Source organism: Neolamprologus multifasciatus, chromosome 3 (assembly GCF_963576455.1).
Source record: "Neolamprologus multifasciatus chromosome 3, fNeoMul1.2, whole genome shotgun sequence".
In the NCBI taxonomy this organism is placed as follows: Eukaryota; Metazoa; Chordata; class Actinopteri; order Cichliformes; family Cichlidae; genus Neolamprologus; species Neolamprologus multifasciatus.
The window spans coordinates 2205624-2226326 of record NC_140441.1 but is presented as its reverse complement, the minus strand read 5'-3'; the positions used below and the strand labels follow the sequence as shown (position 1 = coordinate 2226326).

The 20703-nt window shown below is 44.1% G+C and overlaps 1 protein-coding gene across 1 annotated transcript in view; it reads right to left on the bottom strand.

Annotated features, from left to right (window-relative positions):
• The window catches only part of LOC146521025 (cytidine monophosphate-N-acetylneuraminic acid hydroxylase-like), a 50781-nt gene extending 30558 nt beyond the window's left edge, over positions 1 to 20223 (bottom strand). Inside the window, exon 1 of the mRNA XM_085154402.1 lies at positions 20166 to 20223. The gene's annotated coding sequence lies outside the window, so the exon portion shown is untranslated. The remainder of the gene's footprint in view (positions 1 to 20165) is intronic.
• Between the last annotated feature and the right edge of the window lie 480 nt (positions 20224 to 20703).

The following is a 20703-nucleotide window of genomic DNA, read 5'->3' as shown; positions in this document are numbered from 1 at the left end:
TTTATCGTCATGGTTGGACAAGGTTGTCAGCCTCCAAGGGACGGGTGCAGGATTACAGTCTGAGCTGTTTAGCATAAAATAAAAGTATGAAGATATGGAGGCAAGAAAGCAGAGGTGCAATATTCATATTGTGGGTGTTGCGGAGGACGCTCAGTTTCCACCCTATTGAAAGAAGTTCTGCAACTGGACAAAGAAATCCTGGTGGACTGCTCACATAGAGCCCTTGTTCCCAGAAGACCCAGCGGGAAACCCTCAGTTATCATCGCTAAGACCAGCTTCAGTTTCAAGTCCTCACCTTGCCTAAATGACAATATTCACTGCTTAAAATGTGATTGTCATAAAGCTAAGCACTTGTGGTAGAAAACTAATTTAAATGCTCATCTCCTTTAGTTAAAAGATCTGTTAGTTTCTTTTAACAATGCAATTAGAGAGCTGAGGGCTGCCTATTTCTCTTATCTAGTTGCAAAGAGTAGAAGTAATCCTAGTTTGATTTGGCACCATTACTGACATTATTCCTCCTGCTCCACCTGCTGCCCCTGTCACTTCCAATTTTCTTTCATTCTTAGTGATATAAGAAATAATTTTTCCCTATCAGCTTATGCATTGTAAGCTCTTAATCCAGCTCGGTCTGTATTTTAGATAGTTTTTCTCCTCTTTCACTATCCGAGCTAAAAATAGTTAACTCAATGAAAGCATCATCCTGTTCGCTTGACTGTTTGCCTGCATCGTTATAAAAAAATGTCTTCCATTCTATTGGTCCCTGTGTGCTCACCATAATTAACACCTCACTGAGATCTGGTAAAGTCCCTGCTTATTTTAAAAATGCTGCTATACATCCCCTTAAAAAACCAAAAAACAAAGTTAGACCCTTCTCTTATCAGCAGTTACAGGAGAATTTGAAAACTACCATTTACTGCTAAGATTTCAGAAAAGGATGTGGCTAAGCAGCTTATAGCAGTTTTATACAAACATAATATTCTTAACAAACTTCAGTCTGGCTTTCGTATAACCCATTCTACTGAAACAGCCCTTCTTAGGGTCTCCAATGATATTTTGATGCAAAACGATGCAGGAAAATGTTCTCTTCTCCTGATGTTGGACCTCACATCGGCCTTTGATACAGTTCAATATAATATCCTACTTGAAAAGCTGAAACACTGGGTCGGTGTATCTGGGTCTGCCTTAGAGTGGTTCTCATCGTATCTGTATGAAGGTTACTTTTTTGTGGCAGTTTCTAAGTACAGGTCATCTTCCACGTTAATGTCCTATGGTGTGCTGCAAGGCTCTGTACTGGGCCTTTATTGTTCTTAATGTATCTGCTTTCCTCCAGCATATTTTGAACCCTTTTGAGGACATCTGCTACCACTGCTATGCTGTTGATATCCAGTTAAACATTTCTTTCAACCCCTAAGATGTTTCTAAGCTGCAGATTCTAAACGAGTGCTTAGAATCCATTGAAGTTTGGATGGCTTACAACTTCCTCCAATTTAATGAACGAAATAATGTAAGCCCTGGCGCAGGGGGCCTCTTGTGCATCGGCCTAACCGGGGGGCTCTTCAACTGGCAGGGAGGTTGTTCCATCTTTGCAGGAGTCCACTCTGCAGGTGGGGGAGAGACATAGGAGAGGTGGAGAATAAACTTAACCTGGGTGTCTGTGTCTTGTGTAGTCTGGGAGATGATTGAATGTTGGGGTGGGTACAGTTTCCTCTGCGGTGGGGTGGGGTGGGCTGCCCCGGGTCCTGTGGGGCTTGGCAGTGCTGCTGCCGTAGGCCCCGGTCTGGATGGGCCTGGGCTCCCTTGCCTTGGTGGATACCAGAGGACGGGGGTGCCTATTGGGGTCAGCGGGGGAGCTGGCCCTAGGGAGGGACACCCTCCCCTCCCTTCTTTTCCTCCCCATCCCCGGCTACCTCCCTCTTCCCGCTCCACCACACCCACCCACACAGGTAGGGCTTTGGGGTGCGGGTGTGTCACCAGGGTGCAGGGGAGACATTCCCCCCTCCTCTGTCCTCTTCTGGCCACCTGTGCCTCAATTTTATCTCACAACTTAGACATCCACATTACTTACACTCTCATAACACACACAGACATATATATATATATAGGGCCTTGAGGGTGGGCACGTTAACGGCGTCCAGTAGACGGTCTGTGTATTCAAACCTACCTCTGGCGCCGGTGCCCACCTCTCAATTTTAAATCCATGTAGACATTGAGGGTTCTCGGGAGGGGCCGTGCTAACACCTGCTGCTCTCTGGCAGCAGCACCATGCTCTCCCTTGTTTTAAATACACTTTAGAGCAACACGCAGCAACACTACACTTGAGCGGGAGGAGGAGGGTATGGGGTCTTAACACACCCCCGTTCTCTGCTAGCCATCGGGGCGGGGGGGCTGGGAAGAGATGCTGGCTGTCCGATTGGCCTCCCTGCTGCTGCGGAGCCTGGGGCGGTCTGCTGGCCTCCACCCCGGAGGGAAGGGTAACATCTCTTGGGTCTGGGTGCCGTTTCCCCCTCTGGGGGCGAGGATACCTGGACCCGGGGTATAGAGTATGTTTGGGGAGTGTGATTGTGTGTACATGTCCATTTACGTTTATTCCTACGTTGGGTGAGTGCTGAGTGTTTGTATACGTGTGCATGAGGGTGGGAATGCATGTCTGTGTCTGTGTATGCCTGTTTGTCTGTGTCTATATGTCAGGTCGGGTCTTAGACTCCACCTCTCTGGGAACTCCCAGGCCCTCCAAGTGTGGAGGCCTATCTCCCCTCACCACACTCCCTGCCGGTGACTGATGCCCTCAGGGGTCGGTGCATTGTTGGTTCTTGGTGTCCGGGGCTGGGCGCTCAGGTCATGTGCCAGCTCACTCCCGGTGGCTACTTGGTGGGGCCTGGCGCCTGCTGCTCAGTCAGGCCTCTTCCGGGGCGCGGAGGGCCCTCGGGCCTCCGGCCTCTGTGCCTGCGGCTCGGTTCACTCTGGCACAGCTGGCTGCCGGCAGAGCCCCTCGTCTGGGGATCATCAGCCCTTCCCATGAAGGTGGCACGGATGCCCCTCCGGTGGTCCTCCTTGGGCTCTTGCACTCTGGGGCCTCTGGATGTCTGGGGCCTGGATCTCCTCCATGCCTGCTTCATGCCCTGGGGGACAGGGCTATGGCTCTTTACATCCTCTTGCAGACCATTACATGGGGAAACCATCTGAATACAAGCGCGCCGATCCACACAGGTGTGCACACAGGTGTTCACTGTTTGTAGACTTAAATCACACCTTTCTTGGCTGCTACTTCAAAGCACATTGTGCGCTGTCTGTCCTGCGTGCTGCACAACAACATTCAATATTTAGTATTTACTGCTGTTTACACTTAGCTAGATTAATGCGATGGTGTTGTGTATAGTATGTTGCTTTGTTTTGTTTTGTTTTTTTGCTTGTTTTCTATTCTTTCTCTCTCAACAGGTGATCCCGGAGATATTTTTTTTTTTCCCCCTTTTCTCACTGTCCCTCTCCCCTTCTGTTTTTCTTTTCCTTCCTCTTTCTTTCTCCCTTTCCTATCCCTCACTCATGTCTGTCCCGTCTGTAACAACTGAAAATAAAATAAATAATAAAAACAAAGGTCGATCAAATGGACCAATACGGCAATGCCATGATGATCCATTTGACAAAATAAATCCATTGGGTATCCTTGTTGGTCTTCAGACAACAATTCTGACGGCTAAAGAACCAAATGGGACAGGCAAAAAAAAAAAAAAAAAAAAAAAAAAAAAAAAAAAAAAATGAACGAAATAATGAAGTCCTTGTATGTGCCCCTGTTAAACACATACCTAAGATAATGAATTCTCTTTGTCCCCTTGCCACATTTGTGAAATCATCTTATCAGGAACTTAGGGGTTATTTTTGACCCGGCTCTCACTCTGGATGTTCATGTCAAATCTCTGGTTCGGTCCTGTTTTTATCACTTAAGAAACATTTCTAAACTAAGCCCTATTGTATCTCGTAAAAATTGGAAATTTTCATTCATGCTTTCATTTCATTAACATTTTATTGGAGTTACAGGAAATGTTTTACCATGGCTGAGATCTTACGTGCCTGGGAGATCTCAGACTGTTTGTTTTAAAAATGATCTCTCTGAGACCTGTGCAGTGGGGCATGGGGTGCCTCAGGGCTCTGTACTTGGCCCATTGCTGTTCTCTCTGTGTCTGCTGCCTCTCGGTGTTCTTTTACACTCTTTTAATGTAACTTTTCATTGTTGCACTGACGACCTGCAGCTTTTTGTTCCTTTAACCATTGGAAATTGTGCTGAAGTGTCGAAATTGGAATCATGTCTACTTGTCGGATAATTTTCTGCTTCTTAATACTGATAAGACTGGGTGGATGGTCACTTAACCACAAATATTTCATATATGTCATAAATTGCCGGGACAAGGTTAGAATCTTGGGTGTGTGGTTCGACATGGTGCTTTCTTTCGAGTCTCATGTAAAAGAGATAACAAAGACCGATTTTTATCATTTAAGGAACATAGCTAAAATCAGATAAGTTTTATTAAGCGACACTGCAGAGGTTCTTCTCCACACATTTGTGTCTTCACGTATCTATTATTGTAACGCTCTTCTTTCTGGGCTACCAAAGAAAAGTTTCAAATGTCTACAGATGGTGCAAAATGCAGCTGCTCGTATTTTAAATAAAACTGGAAAATTTGAGCACATTACCCGTGTATTGAAATCCCTTCATTGGATACCTTGTCAGGTTCGAGCAGATTTTAAGGTCCTGCTGCTCACCTAACAAGGCTTTAAATGGTTTGGCCCCCCTTATACCTCTCTGATCTTTTGCACCCTCATGTTCCATCCCGTCCTCTCTGATCCCAGGATTCTGGCCTTTTAAAAGTTCCTAGGGCCAGAAAATAAAAACTATTGGGGAACATGCTTTTTCTTTTCGTGCCCCATTTTTGTGGAACAACCTCCCTCAAGATATTAGGCAGGCATGGCCTTTGGAGGTTTTTAAAGCTAAGTTGAAGACCCACTTGTTCAGCCTATCCTACATGTCTTAATTCTATGCCATTTAGTTTTTTCCATTTTTATAATTTGTAGCTTTTATTATGTTTTTAACTTGTTATTGTGTTTTTAACTTGTATTGCTATGCATAACTTTTATTTATCTCTTTATTTTCAAATAGCCGTACAGCACTTTGTCTGAAAGCATTTTATAAATAAAGTCATTATTATTATTATTATTATTATTATTATTATTATTTTCAAGACTGGACTACTGTAATTCACTGTTTACATGTTTAAACAAGAACTCCTTGGAACGTCTGCAGATTGTTCAAAAGGCTGCAGCTGGACTTCTGACCAAAACATTTAAGTACTCTCATGTAACACCAATGCTAATACAGCTGCACTGGCTCCCCAATAAATCCAGAGTCCATTTCAAGATTCTGATATTGACTTATAGAGCTCTCCATAGACAAGCACCTGCCTATATCATTGAACTTCTGCAGCCTTATATCTCTGGCAGGTCTCTTAGGTAATGTAATCAGGGTCTACTTGTCATTCGTCATGCAAGACTGATCACTGAGGGAGACAGAGCTTTTGCCTCTGTAGCTCCCAGACTGTGGAACTCGCTCCAATTGAGCTTAAGATCTCTGGACTCAGTAGCTACTTTCAAAAAACAACTAAAAACACATCTTTCTAGAATTGCATTTTTTAAAATGTTGTCTTTTTTTGTTTTATACTTTGTTGTCCTTGTATGAAACTCTTTGTGATATTTTTATCTAGAAAGGTGCTATATAAATAACGTTTTACTTACTTACTTACAAAACTCCATTACTACCAAGACTGTGTCAATGTGTTGCGGCGCGCCTGGGAGCAGGGGCCATTGCAATACAAGGGGAACCCAGTGGCTATCTTCCCTGATTACACCGAGAGCGTTGCCAAAGTTCGCTTTGCTTTTAACGACGTGAGGAACCTGCTTCGAGGGCGTCAAGATGTCGGGTATGATGTTTCCAGATAGACAGGGGCGAGAGTAAGGAGTTTCTGGATTCAGAGAAGGCAATGTTATACGTAAAAAACATTGTCTCACCAAGTGAAGCTGTCGGGTGAATTTTCCCCTCCTGATTGACTTTTGTCTCTAGCCAGTCCTTGGTGATGAGGCTTTGCAAGACGCAAAGTTTGGTGGACAGTGTAATTACTTCATTAATCACACATCTTGTTTAGGCTGGATAAATGACATTTGCACTACTTAAGGTCTTTATTAAGGTGCTATGTTATTCCATTCTGAGCTATAGCCAGGCGGCTGCCAGTTTTGTTTTTTGTTTTCTCTTGGTCCTACTGTTTCCCAATGCCAGCATTTCTATGTGTGGTCTTGTTCAGATGGGGTTTCAGGGTCACCGGGTTTTACATGGTGACTTGGCTTGGGATACTGCCAGAATTTATTTACTTTTTTTCTTTTTCTCTCCTTCTTGGAGTCTGGGTGTGCATATACATTCATAATGTTGGTTTTTGATTAGATAACTCTATAGCTGCTGTCGAAGCTATACAAAGGTGAGTCTCCTGCAGAACAGAGATATCAGCCTTGAGATCTTTGAGGTGTGTAAGGACCTTTTTGAGCTTAACATAACCAGTTAGCAGACCAACATAAATTGAGGACTTGTTGGGCAGGCCAACTATTCCACTTCAACTCTACGACGAGGGATGTTTTACATCCCTTTTACTGTATCAAACATTTTATCTGATCCTATGGGCCGTTATATTATTGTGGTTGGCCATCTTTATCAACTCAGACTAATTTTAGCCAGCATTTATGCTACCAACTGGGATGATGAAAACTTCTTTGTCAATTTATTCTCACAAATTCCAGATATGACCACACATAATCTCATTTTAGCTGTAGACACAAACTCTGTGTTCTCTAACCTAGACAGAAGCTCTAATAAGGATACTCCTAAATCAAAATCAGCAAAAAAATATTAAATGCTTTCTCCAATCCTACGGCGTTGTTCACATTTTGCATTTTCAGAATCCTTCATCAAGGGCATATGCCTACTACTCTCCTGTCCACAAAAGGTTCTCTCGGATAGATTACTGTTTTCACTGGTCAAAACTTGCAATCATCAATCTATTGTTATTTTGGACCACGCTACCCTAGTGATGAGAATGCGCATCTCTGGTGCCAGTCGCATATATGGCCAAAGGAGGATTAATCCTCTTTTACTCTCTCGCATGAAACATTAGTGAATTTGACTAAATCTGAGAATAGAGACTTTCTTGAACGAAACCAAACTCCTGCGATGTCTTTTTCAGTCATATGGGAGCCACTGAAAGCCTGTCATTGGGGCCAAAGGATCTCTTTCTCAGCAGCAAGAAAAAAAGCTGATACTGAGCACTGGAAACAGGTATTAGATGATATTTTGCAGCTAGATATGAACTGCAGTCACCCACCATCAGAAAGCATCCTTAAGGAACGTCAGGCCCTGCAAAGGAAATTTGATCTTATTTCTACACAGCAAGCGGAGTGACTCATCCTAGAATCTAGATGTACTTTCAAAGAAGAGGGAGAAAAATTGGCACAGTCTTAGCAAATCAAATACATCAAAAGTCATCCAAACAGTTCATCTCTGAAATAGCTGATGAACAGGGCCTACCGAACACGCAGAAATCAATTCCTGTATCCAATAATTTTACTTTGATTTTATACACCCCAGAGTCAAGCCAAGATGAGTCTGCTATGGACACCTTCTTTAGTCACCTCAATATAACCACAGTTGACCCTAAACAGGTCACTGAACTCGAAAGTGACCTCTCCATCCAGGAGGTCTTGATGGTGATTGGTGGAATGCAAAGCGGCAAGTCCCCTGGACTACATGGTTTCCTCTTTTGAATTTTTAAAAATGCTCTCTAACGAATTTTCACCACTTCTGCTGTAAGTCTTTTCAGAGTCCTATTCATCTGGCACTGTCCCTCCAACTATGTGGGAAGCGGTTATTTCACTCATTCTGAAAAAGAATAAAGACCCTCTCCAATGTAGCTCACACCAGCCGATTTCACTGCTAAACAATGAGGCGAAGATTCTCGCAAAAATTTCATCACAGTGCTTAGAGGTTGTGTTACCAACAATCATTTCCACGGGCCAAACTGGCTTTATCAAAGGCAGATACTCTTTCTTTAATGTTAGACATGTCTTGAGTATAATTCATGGCTCTCCCTCAACCGATACACCTGAAGCCCTACTGTCACTTGATGCTGAGGAGGCCTTTGACCAGATGGAGTGGGACTACCTCTTCTATACTTCGAGCAAATTTGGCTTTGGCCCCGATTCATATCGTAGGTTTAAACTCTTTACAATTCAGCAAAGGCAGCTGTTGGGTCTGCGCTTGCAGGCAAATAATTAAATGATTTCACTACTATGCAGTTGACACCCAACTCTAACTACCCATGAAGCCAGATAACACACACCAATTACTTAAACTGCAGGAATGTCTTAAAGACATAAAGACCTGGATGGCTGCTAACTTTCTGCTTCTTAATTCAGATCAAACTGAGGTTACTTCACTCAGCCCTGAAAATCTTAGAAGTATTGTATGGTATCTAACCAGATTTTTACTCTGGATGTCATTACCTTGGCCTGCAGTAATACTGTGAGGAACGTTGCAGTCATTCTTGACCAGGACATGTCCTTCAATGCACATATTAAACAAATATGTAAGACTGCTTAGGGTGGCTGTAGCTCAGGCAGTAGAGCATGTCATCTACTGATCGGAAGGTTGGTTGTTTGATTCCTGGCTTCCCCTAGTCTGCATGCCACATATCCTTGGGCAAGATACTATCCCAAATTGCTCTCCGATGCATCCATTGGAGTATGTGGCTGTGTCCCAATTAAGGGTCTGCACGCTTGAAGTATGCATTTTAAGTGTGATTACGTCACCGCCACGCGACAACGGCTGTTCAAATTCGAAGTGTACTTCAAATTCATACTCCAAATGCGCCGTCGATTTCTCCAAATATCAAGCGTGGTCCGGTGCACGCTTCGTAGTCCCATATATCCCACGATTCATAGCACGGCGGTGGGTGTGGATAATTTTGCCGCAAAATACGGCAGAAGGGAGCAGCTGAAGATGGAACTGTCAAAAGTAAGTACTGAATAGGATGTAACTTATATATGTGCGAATGTTTAATAACGAAGAACATTAAACAATTGCTGTTGGCCACATGTCGGCAAAGTTGTGTGACATTAGTGATGTTTGTACTTTCAGCGTTAACTTGGCTGTAAAGCCTTTATATATATATATATATATATATATATATATATATATATATATATATATATATATATATATATATGTTAGAAGATTTTTATTATTAAGACATTTTATTAATCATTATTGCTGATTTACTAAAGCTAAAAAGTGTTCATATTTCTGTTTGCACTCAAACAGCTGCACAACTAACTGTCTGCACCTTGCCTTAAAAAGACTTGTTTTGCTCTCACATTATCTAACTTTAACAGGAAACCGCCACCCAAGAGTAAGAAACGACCTTTTAAGAACATGACCTTTTTTGAACATAAGTTCCGAGATTTCACACCTGCCTGTTTGACTAGAGAATGTTACTTCCTTTCTCGTATGTTTCATGCTGTGTATAAATAAAGGCAGAGAGCTGCTGCAGAGGTGTGAGTCTCCCTTGAGCTCTCACCCGTGCACGTTGAACTGTTACAAGTGTCTGAGTGTTAATTCATTATACCTGATTACTTGATAAAGAATATCTCTATCATTTTTAATGGTCCTCCGAGCCGGATTGGACATTGATTTTTTTTTCATGCTCCAATAGGAAACCTTGATCAAGTCCTGACGTCGTGAGAAGCTCGCGCTGAAGTCTGTCGACAGCTCCTCTCCAGGCAGAGGAAAAAGCCCAGAGACGCTATAATTCGGGTTCTGGCCAGCGTTCTTATAAAGTGGTCCACGACGTTGGGGGTTGATGGAGCAGACCTAAACAACCACGAAATAAATCAGGTGAATATTTAACACTCACCCACATTTTGCAAAAAATTCGAATAAGAGTTGACGCTGTTCCTACAAGTAAACGCTCGTCCTAAGAGAGGACTGGTAGCTATTATAGGAAATTCCTACAAGTAAATGCTCATCCTAAGAGAGGACTGGTAGCTATTATAGGAAACTCTAAATGTAAATGCTCGCCTGAAAGAGGGTTGGTAGCTATTTTAGAGGGAAAAGCGTCATAATAAAAACCTTTAAACGCGCGAAATATTTCTGTTTTATTGTTTTACTGGTGGAATAAGTTAATTTACAGCACAATAGGGAGGCTGAACTATTCCACCGTATTGTTTGCCGACTGGTAGCTGACGTACTGGTGGGACGAGGAAAAGGTTGTGCTTCATCACATAAAATTAACACCGCTTTCAAGGATAGCTTGAAAGTAGAAGGCTGTGTTAATAACCTCCCTCATCCCTCGTGCCAGAGAAAGCACCACGGCTGTTTGTCTGTGTAAAAGTTAAAAAGCTGTAATTTTCAAGGTACCTAAACATAAAACATTTAAAACAAATTAGTGAAAATGGGTAATAAATCAACAAAACTCACTGCTGACGAGCAGTGGTTAGAGAAAAAATGTCCAGGCGCCGGACAAATCAGTGCAAACAGATGGAGGAATCCAAAAAAGCTTAAATGCCCTGCGTGGGAGGGAAAATGTAATCCCTCTGCAGTGACAACTTTAAAAGAGACCCTCCAAGAAGAATTAAACAATGTAAAATAAAACGTACTCAAGAGTTAAAATATTTCAAAGCATGAAAAGAGGAGGAAGACAGACGTAGTGAAAATAAACAAAAGAGAAAAAAGAAAAAGGAAACAACATTACAAAGCCTACAGCCGCCACTTTATGTACCAGCACCGTCAGCACCAGAGCCACAATCAAAAAATCCCTTCACTAGTCAACCTAATCCTAATCCTTATGCCCAAGCCCGAAGTGCATTAAACTGTATGACAACAAACCCACAGGAAGACATAGGGAAAGACCCGTCAGGCAGGGACATGGCAGGTATTGTAGATCCTCCAGGACCCTCCGGAATTTTTCCAATGATAGCTGCACCTAATCCCAGATATGGACAGTTGATAGGTGGTGAGAACGCAGAAAGAGATATAAACCCATTTGTGTATGCTTTTAGACCATGGACCCAAGCTGACAGACAAAATGTAGAGAAGGATGTTCCATCTTTAAATGAAGGCTTTCAACAGTGGAGAGACGCAGTGGAACTAATTAGAACTCAATGGGGCCTAAACGGTCATGAAATGCTTCAAGTAGTACAAGACCTGTTAGGATTGAGAATGGGGACAGTGAAAGACGGTTTTACAGGTGCAGATGACCAAGGAAGACCTCTTGGCCCAGATTCCCTAGATTTAATGAACACTTTGACAGACTTATATGACCGAATTAGGGTTCGTTTAGCCCCCAGAGCAGATTATTCCAAAATAGGAGAAGTAAAACAAAAGGAAGCCGAAACAGCATCAGACTTACTCGATCGGCTACGCCCGGTTTTCCGACAACATTCAGGCCTAGATTATGAAGACCGCCCAGAAAGACCTTACCAACAGCAGTTAAAAAATGCATTTCTAAATGGTCTCCGTCCCGCAGTCAGAGCCCATGTCGAAAAGCACTGGGTGATAATAAACACAGGAAATCTAGCAGACGCCCTACAATATGCAGAGCATGCAACTAGAGTGCTGAAAAAGAAGGAAAAAGGAGGTGTTTTCACTGTAGATCCCGACACAGGTGTCATAGCATTTTCTGGTGGATACAGAGGACAGGGACAAGGACAACACAGAGGAAAGGGACAGAAAAGCAGAGGTTACAAAGGTAACAGGAAGCAAAGAAATGAAAGAGACAACCGTTGTTATAATTGCGGAAAAGAAGGACATTTTGCACAAGGCTGCAGAAACAAAAAAGAGAATCATAGTGACAGAGAAAGTATGTGACTAGAGCAAAATATTGAAGCTGAACAAAACACTGAGGATGAAACTGAAATCTATAACATACAACAATTACTTTTAGGCTCTGAACATTATATATATATATATATGACTTCTGCACTTCTCGTACTTATAGTACACACCGTACGTAGTACGCGTAGTGCGCGTACTTCAAGCGTGCAGACCCTGAATTGGGACACAGCCTGTGTGTGTCAATGTTTCTTAGAAAGCACTTAGAAAAATGTGCTTGTGGGCCTGAATGGGTGAATGCACGAGTTGTGTAAAGCGCTTTGAGTGCTCAGAAGAGAAGAAAAGCACTATATAAGAACCAGTCCATTTACCATTACCATTTGCTTTCTTCCATTTCTGTAAAATCTAGAAATATCTAGAAAAATTAGAAATATCCACTCTCAGAGGGACGCTGAAAAACAAGCTTCCAGTTTGGATTCGGGAGACAGACACTATCGCTACTTTTAAGATTTGCCTTAAAACTTTCCTTTTTGCTAAAGCATATAGTTGGGGCTGGATGAGGTGACCCTGAATCCTCCCTTAATTATTGTCATGATCCTGGGTCCTGTTGACCCAGCGTTTTGTGTTTTCTGTTAGTGATTTTGGTTCTGTTCCTCCTGTTTAGTGTATTCTGTTCTGCCATCTATTCCTGTGTTAAGTCCACGTTTCCTAGTCTGTGTCTTTGCGTGTGTGTGTGTGTGTGTGTTTCCTGTTTTATTGTGAAGGTCTGCGTCTCATGTGAGTGTTTTCAGTTTGCCTCCCTAGTCTCGTCACGTTTATCACTCCCAGCTGTGTCCCCCACCTGTGTGTAATCTCCCTGTGTTCTCTGAGTGTTTTTAAGTCGTGTCTTCTGTCATAGTCGTTGCTGGTTCGTCTGTGTTGTTTCCCCTCGGTCTCCCTGCGTCTCTCCATCCGTCTCTCTGTGTGTATTTCCCTGGACTTCCCTGCTTCCACGTTTCTGGTTTGTTTTGTTAGTTTGCACAGTTTAGGTTTTCTGTTACTGCTTCACCCGCGCCATTGTTGTTGTATTCCCTTTTGTAAATAAATATTCATCTGCACCTGAGCTGCCGCTTCCAGGTCCTAAGTAACTACCACACGGCTTGCCCCGGCAGACCGTGACAATTATGCTGTAATAGGTGTAGGCTGGTGGCGGCTTCCAATTATGCACTGAGTATTTCTTTTTCAGTCATCTTTCTCACTCACTATGTATTAACAGACCTCTCTGCATTGAATCATACTTGTTATTGATCTCTGTCTCTCTTCCACAGCATGTATTTCATCCTGTCTTCCATCTTTCACCCCAACCAGTCGCAGCAGATGGCCGCCCCTCCCTGAGCCTGGTTCTGCCGGATGTTTCTTCCTTTTAAAAGGAAGTTTTGTCTTCCCACAGTCGCCAAAGTGCTTGCTCATAGGGGGTCATATGATTGTTAGGTTTTTCTCTGTATGTATTATTGTAGGGTCTACCTTACAATAAAAAGTGCTCTGAGGCGACTGTTGTTGTGATTGGGTGCTTTATAAATACATTGAATTAAATTCAATTTATTACATAGTGAGTGAGAATTCAATAAATTGAATTGAATAAATGTAGAGAAACTGGCAACTCGATAGTAGAAAGCTCACTGCTGTGTTTGGGAATAAGGGATAAAGAAAGAACCGGGCATCTCGGAGCTGGTCCGGTGGGCGGCCGCGAGGAAGACGGCGGCGGCCACTGAGCATGTCCGGTGGGCGGCCACGCCGGCGATGACGTCCAGAACGTGGCTGGGGCGATAGCGCAGCAGCCGCAGGACCAAGCGAAGCAGAGGCTGAGTCTGGCCCAGGCGAAGCAGAAGCTGAGTCTGGCCCAGGCGAAGCAGAAGCTGAGGCTGAAGCTGAGTCTGGCCTGGCGAAGCAGAAGCTGAGGCTGAGTCTGAGGCTGGACCAGGCGAAGCAGAAGCTGAGGCTGAGTCTGAGGCTGGACCAGGCGATGGCACGGGAGCCGGGGGTGACGGAGCCACAGCTTTAGGGCCAGCGGGCGCAGAGGCCCCTGGCTGGAGACAGGCAGGGCCAGCGGGAGTGGAGGCCCCTGGCTTGAGAGCAGCCGGGCCAGCGGGCACGGAAGCCCCTGGCTGGAGACAGGCAGGACCAGCGGGAGTGGAGGCCCCTGGCTTGAGAGCAGCCGGGCCAGCGGGCACGGAAGCCCCTGGCTGGAGAGCGGCCGGGCCAGCGGGCGCGGAAACCCCTGGCTGGAGAACAGGAGGGCTCACAGCTGGCTCTGGGTGCTGTGGCTGCAGGTCCGGGAACTGAACAGGATGGTGGACGGGCGACTGGGCTACAGACTGGACAGGGGCAGACTTGACTGACTGGACTGACTGGACGGGAGGCAACTGGAGAACAGGACACTGAGCTACAGGGGACGAATGGACTGACTGGACGGGAGGAGACTGGACTGGAGGAGGCTGGACTACAGGCTGGACTGGAGCAGGCTGGACTACAGGCTACAGCAGGAGTGTGAACTGATTGGACTGAGGAGGCTAATGGATAAACAGAGGTCGGTGAGGCTAATGGCTGAGCTGAGGTTGGTACGGCTAATGGCTGAGCTAAAGACTGAGCTAGTGAGGGGGATAAAGCTGCAGCTTGGGCTAGTAAGGCTGGTGCCTGAGCAGGGGATAGGTCAGCTAGCCTAACTAGAGATAGTGCTAGGGCATGGAAAGTTGAGTGAGGAGATGGATGGGCTGGCGAATTAGCAGGTGGACAGGTTAGCTCTTCCGTGCCTCCGGAGCGTGAGGGCGCTGGCTGGAGAGCCTCAGCCGAGCCTCTAGGGGGATCAGGTCGGATCCTGGCCACCCTCAGCCTGGGCGCTGGGACAGGCGTGGGAGGTTGCTGGACACCAGTCACCCCCACCCGAGAAACAGGAACGGGAGTGGAGGTAGGCTGGATCACAGCTGCCCTCCTCCTGGGAGCTGGCACTGGTGTGGGTATAGGCTGACTGATGGGAGTGGAGATAATGACTGGGTGAGTGATACCGACAGGGTTGGGTGCATGAGTATTATTAACAGTGGCTGGAGCTGATGAAACCGGAACAGGCTGACAGGTGGACGAAGGAGCAGGCTTAAGGTTTGCATACACACGGACTTTAACAGATTTATCGGAGATTGCTCTGGCCTTTCTGCCATCACCATTTACAGTCTTTAGTTGGACAGTCTTCGGAGGTTTTGAAGTGCGGGGATTGTCCCTAATGAATCCCCGCTCAGAGGGAGCACAGCAGAAAATGTCTTCCCAGTCCACATCGTCCTCTAGGAGGGAAACTCCCCATGAATCAGAAGTGAGTGTACTGTGCGTTTTAAGGGAGTAATCAGATGAAGGGTGTGGAAAACAGTCACTGGGACTCACCACTGGGAGTTGCTGAAAATGGTCCATATTATGGCGGCGTGTGCGCCGCTTTCTCCGGGAAGAGGAAGCGGCCGGGATAAACAGCTGAGCCTCTGGCGCGGTAGCCTCCATTGAGCCAAGGTGGGAGGCGTAGCCGCGGTGCCGTGGCGAAGGTGGAGGTCCGGCGAATGAGGCGGCGGGTGTGTGAGCGAGGAGCGGAGCAGCGAGAGAGGGAGAGGCCGAAGCGCGGCATGAAACGTCCGGTCTCCGCGGCAAATGCTCCGGGGCAGGTGAGGCAGCAGGTGGGGGAACGCGGCGTCTCCGAGGCCCGCCCAGAGCCAGGCGAGTCCCCTCGAAGACGTGCTCTCTCTCCGCGAAGAGCCGCTGTTTTCCCCTGAGCTCCTCTGCCCAATGGGAAAGCGCTGCCTCCTTCCGCTCGTAGAGGTCCGAGTCCGCTGGGTTCCAATCGTGTCTTCGTGGCACGGGTCGTGTCATTCTGTCAGGCGTTGTGTGGAGGCGAGGAAGAAGGAACCCAAACGCAGGACTCACAGGTAGGTGAAGACTAGTGAAGGTTTATTATAAGGAGTGGAGGAACAGAGGGTGAACGGACACTGACTGGCTGGATCACTGAATGGCTGACTGAACTAAGAGAACACACGGGAAGAACAACATCACACGAACATCAATGACACGACAAAGAACTGGTGAAACCGAGGAACTTAAATACACAAGTTGAATGATGACAATGATTGGAAACAGGTGAGTACAGAGCTGAACATAATCTGACTAATGACACAAGAGACAAGCTGACATGGGGAACAAACAGGAAGTTAAAACATTGATGTGGCAAAACTGAAAAGACTGGGTCACCGACCCAGGAACCCTGACAGCTACATTTTGTAAAGGAGGGATAGAGGGAAGAGAAACTGGCAACTTTTTGGTAGAAAGCTTGCTGTTGCTGAATTTGGCAATGAGAGATGAGATCCTGGCATCCAGAACTTAAAGGATTAATTGCTGCTTTTTGTCATGATGAATGCAGAGAAACTGGTAACTTGATGGTAGAGAGCACACTCCTGTGTTTACAAATGATGGATAAAGAAAGAACCAGTTAGAAAGATTCACTGCAGCTTTTGCTATTGTTGGATTTTAATATTATTTTATGCCATGTTAGACCCCTAATTAAAGATTGTGAATTATTATGTAGTTTTAGTTTGCATTATTCTCCTGAATTAGAAGAAGGTGATAACTATTACATTTGTTAAACTGATCTGCATTACATTACACTGCTGATTTATTGTGAATGTATGATATTGTTTTATGATGCATTATACTGCTGAGTTATAAGAAATACTGTTTGCAGAAAGTCATCGCCTTATTTGTCTGATTAGAAGAGAACAGAGCATACTGCCCCATCTTAGCAGGAGCAGATAAACAGGGAGCCAAGGTTGTAGCTTAGGCGCTGTGTGAGAGAAAGAATGTGAATGTTTAGGCTTTTATGATTAGGTGGAGGCCACGAGAGGCTATAAGAGTTTGATCAAGGCTCCACCATTTTGAGATCTGATGCTGTCGGTGTCCATCTCCCACGCGTGTGTTCATTAACTCATCGTTTGACTCAACCCGGCCGGACCAGTGTTGTTATTTTTGATTTTTCCTCTTGTATCCATCCCCAATATTTGAATCAGGCATTGTTGTGAACATCGCTGAACCTGTGGGTTTTCGGACGCTGGCTTAGGTATATTACCACATAATAAATAACGTTTTGATTTGTTTCAGTCAATGTTGATGAAATTATTTATTTTTTGGTCTATATTGGATGAACTGTGCACGCTGCAGATATTGTGTCTGGCCCTGAAACATTGAAGACGAATATATCTGTTTAAGTAGCAAGCTTAGTGGGTCAAGAATTTCAGTAATAAATGCTGGTGTGATTTATTTTTTGATTTTGGTGTGTAATGTGAGAATTGATTAGAGGTTTTAATTGTTTTTCTTTCAGTTTGAGGTCGTATACGCACTTAACAGGGTGTGATCTACTTCCTCTTTCTGATTCTAAACAGCATGTTTGATGAAAATAGTCTATCATAAGCATGTTTTGGGTGATTCTAAGTGTGTGAACGTTGTGGGTACTGGGTTTGAGTGATTCTGTGTGATTTGTACAAAATAATAAATAAGTAATAATAACACTACTGGGGTGAAGATCGTGGGTTCATAGCAGAGTGCGTGAAAAGAGGAAGTCTGAGAGAAGAGAGTGTATGTGTGTCTGGCAGGAAGTGAATAACTTTGCATGCCCATAAAAGGAACTGGCTGATGTGTGTGAAAGTGATATTAAATAAGTGTTTTAGTGTGTTAATACAGGTGCCCATGGACGTACTCAACCTCAAAACACGAGTACAGCGGCAAAATGATAGATTAACAGAATTGGGATGAGGAACAGGCCAGCCTTTGGTTTAAAATTTTATAGCTTGGCCTCTCATTCTATCCTTATCCGGAGAAGAAGCTTAAAGGACAGTCATTCTCCTCATGAAGACAGAAGACAGATAGAACACCTTGGACTTGAAGAATTAACAGCAGGCAAAAGACAGTGCAACTGACCTATAACACTGAAGGGTCAAGCAGCAGCATGTATGAATACCACTGATGGAACATGCACTTTGAATTACAAGTTGGGAACTTCACCAGTGACATGACTGTTTGAAGGCACTGGGCGTGATATTTGCCATGCTGGTAGTTAACCTACAAGAAAAGACTGAAAAGATGAAGAGAGAAGAAACAGAGAAGAGGAAACAGCTGAGTTGGGCCTGTGTTTGCTGGAGATTTGAAGGCCACACAGGACACTGTGAGAAGAGGGACAAGGACCAGTGAGAGGTCAAGCCCGGAGGAGTTCGAGTGAGAGCGTATGGGGAATTGGATTGAAAATTGAGGCTGAACTGGTGGAGGTTTAGAAACGTCTAGAGCGTCATAACAGAAAGGTAAATTTAAAGAGAGAGAGAGAGAGAGAGAGAGAGAGAGAGAGAGAGAGAGTGTTAGGTTTTGTATTGCTGATTGCCATTTATGCTTAGAAATCTACTTATATATGCTTAGAGTTTTATAATTAGTTGTAGATTGGTAGAGGTTTGATCCTTGATAGTCTGCAAACTTTGTGTGCATTAGAGAGCACTCTGGGAGCATGAGAGAGGTCGTACCTTCTCTTATTGTTTTATGGTAGGATATACGTAGCTATCTGTTTTAGGCTAAGTGCCTTTTGTTTAGATGGACTTCCAGACCAGCAGGTTTAGGGAAGTCATTTATGGGGTCACACTCTGACCCCCCCCCCCCCCCCCCCCAAAAAAAAAAAAACACACACACACACACAAAGCCAAGGTACTCTTTGTGTGTATGTATATGTCTTATGTTAATGAACCTATGCATATTCATGTAACCTCAATAAAAGAGCAGTGTTACGGGAGAGCGGATGAGAGCAACTGGGGTCAAGCGAAGGAACGGCGTTTGTCCAGTTCTCTCCCATGCACGAGAAACATGAAGAACTTTGCCTACTCGTGTATTGCTTTGCTGTGTAATTATATTGTCGTCAACATTCCAGCGAATAGGTTTAAGCTACAAACCTATCAGAGAGAGAGAGAGAGAAATACATAAACTAATAATTACATGAATCAATAGAAAATTTAATTTGAATTTAACACACTTAAACCCTGAAGTTGAGGAATAATAATAAAGTCGAGGTTTTAATAACGCCTTTATAAGATATCATATGTTAATGAACCTATGCATATTCATGTAACCACAATAAAAGAAATGCTACAGAGAACCTGGCTGTGAGTCCAATGGAGGTCAAATGGGTGGAACGACATCTGGCTCCAGTCGGGTCTCCCTCGAGCACGAGTAACAAAAATAACTTTGGTGACTTGTGTCCTGCTTTTGCTGTGTAGTAAAATTGTCTCGTTCCAGTGGTGGGTCTGCGTTAGACGCACACATCACATGACATCAAATTATTGTTTATATCTTAATTTTTCACCTCAGATATGCTGTAGAATATCCTAGATCAAAGTAACTCCTGCTCTTACTGCTGTTTCCATTTTGATGGCAAGAAGAAGAATCCTTGGTTTCAGTGGACAGTAGCCAATCACACTTCATGTGGTTTTAAAAGCAACATGTAAATTCCCCACAACAATCAAAACACTGATCAAATCTTTGAAATATGTATTGTTGTTGTGAGATGTGTAAAATTAGTGCATGCTAGGGCTTGTTATTGAAAATTGTTCAGTTCTGTTTTCTATGTTAATGACCACCTACACCCCACAATACTCTTTTAAAACGTTTTGTTTTCAGATTCTTTTTTTTAAAATCTATCAAGTGCCTGTTAATTGGTTTTACATGAAAGATTTTGAAATCCACTTATATAGGATTTTATTACAGCAAAGGCTATTGATTTTTGATTAGACCCAGAAGCAGGTTTTGTAATTTTAGTTGAACACCAAAAACATTCAAGTTATATTTGTTTTATACACAGAGACATGAAGTGAGACTCTCAGCTTTTGAAACTGTTCAAACTGGATCTGCTATGCAATAGCACAGTCTGAGTCACAAGACTCTCCACTGTTTTGGTGGAAACATCCTGTTGGAGGAGAGCTAACAGTTTGTGACACAGTATAATCTACAAAATGAATATAAAGAGCGCTGAGTCTCTCCTCTCTGCCTCCTCCACAGACTGATGGATAATGTTAGCCAGGAAAATATTACAGAATGACTTTAATGGAGAGTTCGTGAAAAATAACACACAGTTTGTTATGTCAAGAAATCAAACATGAGCTGAACAAACAGTAAAGTTCCTAAAGAAAAACTGTTAAAGGATGAAACAAAACAAACTTACAGTTTCTTCAACCACAGACACGAACAACAAGCTACACTCCACACCTGGATACTAAACATGGACGCACATGTGAGCTGTTTCCTGGAAGGAGGCGGGACTCAGCCTGAAGCTGGACAGGTGGGAGGGGCTTGACATGAACAATCAAGTTCATTTAACTCAGGGGTGTCGAACTCCAGGCCTCGAGGTCTGGGGCCTTTCTCAATATGTCTACCTGTGCGTACTTGCGTTCTCGTGTACTTGTGATACGTCATCAGTACGTATCAAGCCGAGAACGCGAAAAAGTCCCGGATGTGTTCTCGCTCCGCCCGTTTTATCGGGCATCCATCGGTGGTGACTTGTGTGGACTTGGTACAGCTAAATATCCCAGAATGCATTTCGTCCAAAACTCAAACGCGGCAATGGTGGACGAGCGGGGCTGAAAACTTTTAAATATTACTCTTTCTGGGTCACAAAATAAACTTTGAAGTTCTTTTCAAGTGAGAATGTAGCTGTGTAAACTTCAAACATCTGCTCAATTTATCAAGATATTATATATTTC